The sequence below is a fragment of the Caretta caretta genome, chromosome 4 (assembly GCF_965140235.1).
Source record: "Caretta caretta isolate rCarCar2 chromosome 4, rCarCar1.hap1, whole genome shotgun sequence".
Lineage (NCBI taxonomy): Eukaryota > Metazoa > Chordata > Testudines > Cheloniidae > Caretta > Caretta caretta.
Genome location: NC_134209.1, coordinates 135673676 through 135682875, shown reverse-complemented (window position 1 = coordinate 135682875; position 9200 = coordinate 135673676).

Genomic DNA, 9200 nt, shown 5'->3' with positions numbered 1-9200 from the left:
GCTGCCCTCACTTCCCTCTAAGCCTGGTTGGTTTTTTTAAATCAGTATGAACTTTGATTGTGGCTTTTGGGACAGTAGTCAACTGATCTTGAAACAATTGCCAATCATCATTTCCAGTTTTCTGATCAAATTCTTTCTCCCATCTGATTTGTCTTAATTGTTTTCAGCTTTGTGAACCTGGCCCTATTAAACCACAGTGTATATGTGTGTGTGTGTGTGTATATATATATATAAAATTATATTACATTCCAGGTCTGGACTTCATTCTCTTTGCACATTATAAATGTGAAAAAGTTATGATTACTTGTACATAAACTATCATTAATTTTTAGTTTTGTTACATAATAGCTTAATAATGAAATCATTAAAATTCATTCATGAGTCACCAATATACCTAATAGAAAATCCTTAAAACTGAAGTCAGTCATAGGGTTTTATGAAAGTATCCTGAATTCTAGTCCAGTATCTTAATCACAAACCACCCTCCTCTCAAAGGAGAAGGCACTGGCCTGGGACTCAGGCACTCCAGGGAGAACTGACCAGGTACATAGTGCTGGCTCCCCTCCTGGTTTCCAGCTGAGAGAAGCAGCACAGACAAGAGGAAGGAAGAGAACAAAGAAAAAAAGGAGCAAGTGTGATAAGCCACTTTCCAAAAGGATAAAAAAGACTTATTGCGTTAGAGAAAGCAAAAGCTATTTAAATATCTTCATGAAATGACTATACCTTGTAAGCGATTGCTGTAGTTGCTAAAGCAATAGTAAGCAATTGCAAATGTGTGGGCGGGGGGGTGGGGAGGGAGGAGATGGTCCAGGCAAGGGGAAGATACATAATGTGCAATATTTTATCTCTATTATGGTATAGTCCACAGTATGAAAGAGCTCAAGAAGCCCTAATCTAGAGGATAATGGAACCAGACTTTCCAAGCAGCCACTTATGCCAGGCAAACTTGATTTAAAAAACATTGATAGACCATCTCATGAAACTGTACTCACAGAAGTTGGTCCTAGAGAGTGTTGAATTTTGTTAACATTTATAACGTGCTGAAATTTTGAGGAAAGGTTCTTCTACAACTGAATAGTATTCATTCACAGAGGAAGACAATAGAAATATTAGACCAAACAAACATCAAACTAAAACTGATTGTTTAGTAAACAAATTGTTGGTAAAACAGAGAGCCAAAGAGAAATACCATTCACTCCAGTTAGTAAAAATACTAAAGTAAGAGCAACAAAAGAGGAAAATACAAATAAAAATCCATTAAATTTTTGCTCTGTAGGTCTAAAAAACCCCAGATTTACTGTTTTAGGAACGTATCCTAGGTCCAGAACATGCATGCTCTATTTTAAATAGAGTGGATAAAGCAGTCAACTGTAAACCCTAAATACAAGGGGTAATACCAACCAAATAAAAATAGCAGTAAGTATTTTTCTGCATTAATGCACTGCATAATTTATTAAATCTGGAATCAGCATAAATCATGAACTTCTATCTTAAGCATTAACTACGTGGGGCAACAGTTTTGAATTAGAATTTGTACTGAGTCAAGAGGAGAGGGAGGGACCCTGAAACTGAACTGTTGCTTTCATTTTGCCCTATTAATTCTCTTTACAGCACACACCAGCATGCCAGGTGTTCTGCAGTACAAATACTAGAACAAGGACCCTGCTACCAAGAGGTAACCGTGTAATTTTAGATGTGACACCGTATGTGGGTGTAACACAATAGGGAGGCAATGAGCAGAGGAAGAACAAGAGGTACCAGCAGGGTCTTACAATTACTTGTGGGACAGATCCTCAGATGGTGCAATTTTACAGACTTCAGTGGAGCTATGCTGGTTTACACCAGTTGATAATCTGGCTCTAAATTTAGTTTACTTTGTATGAGATTATCCACATTTCACAGCTAGGAAAAGCTAGACAGCTTAAGGTTGGAATATTCAAAGGAGCTAAGAGCTAAGCACACAAGGCCCATTGAATTAAATGGTTTGTCTAAAGTCACACAGCAAGTTAGTGTCAGAACTAGAATCCCCCATTCTAAGCCTTAACCATAAGACCTTCCTGTCTCCCACTGTTCAAATATATTTATAGTACCTTTGTATAAAAAAATTGCAGGAGTCTTTAAAAACGCATTCTAGAGACCCAAAGAGATCATATACTTCAATGTATTAAAAATGGCATCAAAACTACTCTTTATTAGAAAATATTATGTATGCATGCTAATGAGCAGGAATCAGTTACTTTTAAAACTATGGACTGGTGGTGGAAGCCAACTTATAAACAGGAGATCCATTGTAAAAAGTTGAGTTCCATGAAGTTTTGGTTGCTGGCTGTATCTGACAGCAAATAGGAGAGGGTGAAAAAAGTCTAAGAAGAGATGTAAGCAGCCAAACAAGTTTAAATGAGATGTTGAGGGTTGGGAAGATAGCAGAATAAATGCAATTTCTGGGAATTTTTGCAAGATGTGTTGGTTTCTATGGGTTTATATTATCTTTGATTCCTCCCTCCCCCCCCCCCAATATTTTGATACAGGCTATACTGGGAAAATCCTGAGATCAGCAAAGCAGTGCGTGTGAGGCTAAAGTATTTACCCAGGGGTTGGCCCAGCTCTGCAGAAACGATAGCAAATACATCGTTTCCCAACAGGAGTGTGAACAGCACTCCTGACTTTTGTTACATCTTTACTGCAACTTAGCCAGAGAGGAAATCTCTTCTCTGTTGCATGTTCCTATGATGGAGAAAACTAAAACTTGTAAGAGCTTAAGTTGTCAGTTTCTCCAGTGTCCTTTATTCTGACAGACCACCCTCATCTTAGCCCTGATTCAGGAAGGTAGCTGAGCAACAAGTAGCTAAGTGCTGGAGTCAGTAGACTCCTCACCTGCACGTGCTTAAGTAGCTTGATCAACTGAGGCCTTTTCCATAAGATTCTTTTACTCTGTGATAGGACTCACACTTAACTTGTTTTAACCCTTACCACTCCTTTCCCTACCCCTTCCTGTGTCTCAGTTACCAGCCCATGGCGGTGTGCACTTCACATAGGCCCCAACCCTGCCAGCTATTCCATGCAGGTGAGCCAGCAGTGATCACTGCAATAGCTCCACAGTATTTGGGGTTCCCTTGACCATGCTTTTTCACTCTCAGACCACTGTTCATTTTAGCAGGGAAGGGCAATGCAGCCAGCCAGCCATCATTAATTAGATCTATCAGCCCTGACTCTCCTCCAGCTGCAGCCTAGAAGGTTAATTGACCCTTTAGAACCTGCGCAGGCTTTGTGGGGGGTGGACACCCCTAACACAAACACACTTAAAACTAATAAAAGAAATCCACAACATTTTCCACAAAGTGCACATTTAGTTTGTGTAACTCATTGCCACAGAGCATCATTGAGGTTAAAAGGGCCAGACATTTATGAAGGCAATGAGAACATCCAGAACTCGTAAGGATTGGGGAAGGAAAAATATAAAAATCAAAGGGAAAATTTGGTTTGGGTAGGAAAAAAGAATTTCCCCCTTTTCTGGAGTTGTTCAGATTATATTTCCCCAGGTTATTAAGGGCATTAGCTAACAAACACTGTACCACTTTAAAAAAAAATCCATGAAATCAGAATACTAAAAGACTGGAAAATTACAGATATAAAAAAATATAGTTTCCAGTCTCTATGTGGCCTAGTAGAACACTTGGCAGATAGAAGGTAGCAGAACCTGGAGCAACATAGCATTCAATGAAGCTGAAAAGCAACACTGACAGGTTTCACTCACCGCTGGGGCCTGGGGATTAGCTCTCGCCTGGTCTGGCACCCCCTTCTGTTGGTTCCTCGCACTGTGGCCCCTCTCTCACTCTGGGACTACAGGGTGTTCCCTCTTCACGCCTCCAGCCAGGTCACTATTCAGTCCTCCCCTCCCGGGGGTTCAGAGTCCCCCTGGGCAAGCTGTCCCATGTTGTATCAGGCAGTTGTCTGTAGGGTAGTCACTTGACTGGCAGGGGAACCCAGGCCCGCCCACTACTCTTGAGTTCCAGCTCAGGGAACTGCCTAGTAACCACAGTCCACTCAATCTAATACCATGTTGCTATTTCCCTGGGCTCCTTCCTTCCCCACATCTCTATCTCCTGGCACACTTCTAACTTTACCAGCCAGAGCCTCCTCCGCTCTCAGAAGCTACTTCACTCCTCTCGGCCTCTTACCAGACTCTTGTAGACCAGGGCAGGATCCCAGGACCTACTCTTCCCCCTAAAATGCCTCCTTATCCCAATCTAAACTCCTTTTTTCTCCAGAGAGTGACTGCTGAGCTACTGCCTGCAGCCCCCTCTTGCTCTCACCTTGCTACCTTGATACAAGCATAGCCTGCCTCTGCCCAGCTGGGCATCATCAATTAGATTGATCAGCATTGACTCTCCTCCAGCTGCAGCCTAGGTTAATTGATCCCTTTTAACTTGCTCAGGCTTGTGGGGGGTGGACACCCCTATCACAAATACATTTTAAACTAATAAAAGAAATCCACAATATTTTCCACAAAGTGCATATTTAGTTTGTGTAACTCATTGCCACGGAATATTATTGAGGTTAAAAGGATCAGACATTTATGAAGGTAATGAGAACATCCAGAACTAGTAAGGATTGGGGAAGGAAAAAATAAAAATCAAAGGAAACATTTCCAGAAGTGGTTAAGTGATGTAGGCCCCTAAGTCACTACTAGAGTGACTTTGAAAATTTTAAATCTTTCAGAAGGGATATAAACCTTCCTGCTTCAGGATGTAAGCCAACATCGGGGGGGGGGTGAGGGGGGGGAGGTTTAGGAAGAAGCTGTCCCTACAAGCAGGTTATTTCATCACTGCCAGGTTTCTTGCACCTTCCTCTGAAATATTTGGTACTGGTGATTGTCAAACTATTAGACTAGTTGGACCACTAGTCCGATCCAGCATGGCAATTCCTACATTACTAGTTAGTAGCACAATTTTGTAGAGAACAAATCCTGCCAGACAAACTAGATAGCTTGGGGCAGGGATGGGAGTGGGATTACAGAATTACAAAGTTGTGGGGTGAGTGGCATACACAGCAGATGTCATATATTTGGAATTTAGTACAGGATTTGATACGATCTTCTGAAATCTTAGGCTCAAAAATAATTCAGTTTGGTTTGGGTAGGAAACACTGTCAGGCAGATTGAAAATTGCCCCCGGAAGACAGGGTAAAGATAAATGGTAACGTGTCTCACTGAGGAAATTGCCTAGTGGGATACCGCAAGGATCTGGATTCAGTCTGTTTTTATTTAACTTCTTCATTGGTGATCTGGAAGAGGGACCAAAGCCAGCTTTAATGAAATTCACAGAGGAGGCTAAAGAGAACGGAGTTGCAGACACCAGTTGCGACAGAAAAATAATCCCAAAGGATTTGAAGAGATTAGAAACATTGGTGAAAAAATATGATTTGTTTTGGGAAAAAATGCAACCTAATATACCTGGAGGAAATAATCCAAGAGGGTGGACACAATGGAAAGGAGAACCCTAGATGGCAGTAAAGTTAAGAGAAGCCCTGAGGTGATTCCCATTCTGTCTCACTCAGACACAAGCCCAATAATAGCATTATTGGATCAAGGCCACATACTAGCACAGAAAACCACTTGATCATGCCAGTGGTGGTGTGGGCTGGGTGTGCCCCGACATGTGCCAGCCGCAGAGGTTTAAGGCTTGACTGATATAGCAATTGCAGGAGATGTTATTCCATGGTGCCTATTCCAGTATAGCGCCCTGCGTTGGAACTCTATTCCAAAACAAAAAGTCACTTTATTCTGCAAATTTTCAGGCACTTCTAAAGAGGCACATTATTCTTGAGCAAAGTTACTTTGATTCCGGAATAGAGTGTTCATAGCAGGGAGCTATTCCAGAATAGCTAATCCAGTCAGTTTCCCCATGTAGACACGTTCTTAAACCAGGACACTCTTGGTCCATTGGGTGAGCCAATCCAGTAGGTCTGCTAACTATCACAGCTGAAAATTGCTGAGCCACCAATTCCTGGTCCCAATTAAGTCAACGGGAATTTTGCCTTTTATTTCAGTCGAACTAGGATGTGGGTAGAGCTGGCTGAAAAGATTCTCCTTGAAAATGGCTTCTTTTTTTAAAAAAAACCTAACTGAACATTTTCACTTTGGTCCAGATTTACTGGTCGGGTTGGGCTTTTTTATAAACCAAAAACCATTTTGTGGTAAAAGTTTTTGATTTTTGTTTGTTTAAAGCTTTTAGTTTGGTTGGGGGTAGGGGAGGTGGGGGAATAATTTGGGGAGGAAACGTAGGGGAAAATGAGAAGTTTTTCAGAAAGTTTCCTGTGGAAAAAACAATGGTCAGCCAGCTCCAGATTTAGTCCTCCTTTGCATCATGTAGGCCCACTTGTTGGAACAAAAGCCTTCCAAAGGTTTGGACAGCCGTGTCTCACAGAGAGATGATATGGGGTTTCTCCCCATCTTCTGGCTAACGCTCTTAGTGTCGGAATGTATGTTTACACTGCGATGAGGGGTTCGATTGTAGTTCAGGTTAGGCGCACCCACAGCAGCTAGCATGGCTAAAACCAGCCATGCAGCCACAGCACTGCAGGGGACACAAGCCCATCCCGAACTCTGGTTACATACCTGCGTTGCTAGCCTGTACCGTGGTCACGCCCCTGTGGCTTTACTGCTGTAACTGTATAAACGCACTTCTACCTGCGTGCACACTATGGCTTTGACTAGCATAGCTAAGTAGGTTAAAAATAAGTTGAAAAATATCACACCCCTAACTGACATAGTTCTGCCTGTAAAAGCTTAGAGCAGGCCTCAGTTCCTGCACAATGGAGATAGCACTTTGTTACCTCACAGAGGCGCTCGGAGGATAGATACATTAAATAAGTGTAAGGTGCTCACATAGCAAGGGGATGGGGACATATCACAGACAGACTGACGTCATCTGCTGGGAGCTGTTCTGAACGAATCTCTGTATTCAGGGTGAACAGAGAGTACAAGTATTTGCCCCAGGAGCCTGATTTTAAGGCCTGGTCGACACTTAAAAGTTTAACCAGCATAACCACGTTGATTTGGGGGGAAAGGGGGCAGCTCTTACTTACATAGCTATGCCAGTAAAAAGAGCTAGTGTGGATACAACTATAACTGTGCTTGTACGGGGGTTATGGGAACCAGAATAAGATACATGGGTATAAGCACTTTTACAGTGATCTATAGCCATGTCTACACTACAGGGTTTTTCAGGGATAGCCATACCAGTAAACCCTCCTAATGTAGATAGGGATTTAGCATTACATCCCTCTCCACCTCACTCCCCAAAGAAACAGAACCAAACCTCTGACTTAGGTCAAATTTCAGATAGCAAGTACTCACAACAGGTTACTCACAAACAGTCTAGAGACCAAGCATCATTCACAAAAAAATAACTAGCCAGTAAATTGAAGAAAAAAAAGAATAAACTGGTCATGGAGAATTCTCAGAACAAGAGGCTAAATTCATCAGATCTGTTCTTTGCTGCATCTTATTCACTGGGCTCTAATCACGGGTAGTGCCACCTGGTACACTGCTAACACCTGGAAGGCAGATCGTTAGAGGATCCCTTAAGCTTGTGTCCCTTGGAACTCGGGAATTCTAATCCACAATGTTACTTTTCAGTTTAGGAAGGAGAGATTACTTCCTCCCGGGCTTGGCATTTGAAAAGCATAATGCTTATGTATTATTCATTGAAAAGGGTGACATTCAAATTCTATCTGGGTCCCAGCCACTACAATACATCTTTTTAGTGGTTTCCCAACAGAAAGAGAATGCCATTATGGCTGATGGAGTAAGGGAGGTTTTTCCTCCCCATTTGATACTAAGAAGCAATTTATTTTAAAAAGGAAAAAAATATATATCTGCACTAGGTCTATAATACACTTGAACTCTCCTTTTTCCTCCCCTCATAAAACACCCCAAACTGTAAACCCTTCAATGAACTCTACATTAAGGGTTTTTAAAGTTTTATTTTAGCAATCATAACAACAAACAACTTCCATTTTTATAGTGCCTTTCATCCCAAAGGATTCCAAAGTGCTTTACAAGCTTAAACTGATACACACAAGCTATATATATGGATCATTTCCTCCTCCGCATAAATGCGCCTGTCTCTAGGGTGAGAGAGCAGCTTTCTAATAGCACACAGCAACTCTACACAAGACAGCTAGTGAGAGAAAGGGAAGAATACTGTATTCAGTTAAAGTGCAGAATAATCAGGTTGGCAGAATGCAATTACCAAAGTTAGAACTTGGCCAAAACACTGGTGCTTTAATTCCTTTGATCTTGCAGAATGTGCCACAAAATTAATGACCAAAAAATGGTATCTACAGCACCACCCTGTCCTGTAATATTAGTCTGGGACATTGGTTTACTACCTGATCACCAATGCTCATTTCCTTCAGTACCTAGACGTTTCTTCGAAGTCTCCCTCTGCATGCTATAGGAAATGCTGTCAAGTGACTGAGGCAGCAGCTCTATTCCTTCCAAGTCATAAATGAGGTAGTGTCCTGACCTGCTGTTTCGCTGGGGAAGGCAGCCCTCTGTGTTGCTGGACCTTCATCTTTTGAGATGGTATAAAACAGTGGTGCTGATCTCCTGTGAGAGTTTAACACCTTGCTTAAGTGGAGGTGGAAGTGGTTACAGTGCAGGATTGGGACTTGGGGGCTGGTTTCAGTTCCTGGCCTTGCCCCAAACTTCCTCTGTGACCTCAGGCAAGTCATTGCCTCTCCATTTGCCTCACACACGGACCTGAGTAAGATGGGTCTGTTATACCTTTCTCTACTTTGTCTGTGTATAGGCTTCAATCTTGGTTGGCTGGGACCTCTGGGCATGAACAGAACACAAGTAATAAATATTAAGAGTAGGGATATTTACTCAGGTTGTAGTTTGGGGAGGACCCTGGAGACCTTTCACTATGTCGACCCAAGTTTCCTTTGCAGTTTCAATTTTAAAAAGGTACTCTTCGGTTCCTACCTGTGGCTACTGCCCAGTGTTACTATAGGCTGCTGAAGAGCTATTATGTTTAACCCCAGAGGTTCTGCTGTTCACTGGTAGATGAAGTGAACTCTGGGTGTAGATTGTACATAAGTTTGTAAAGGTTGTGCGGCTCTTAGGGACATTACAGAGAGAAATGTTCTATGCACATGTAAGATCATTCTCAGATTCAGAGAGCGTAGGGCCA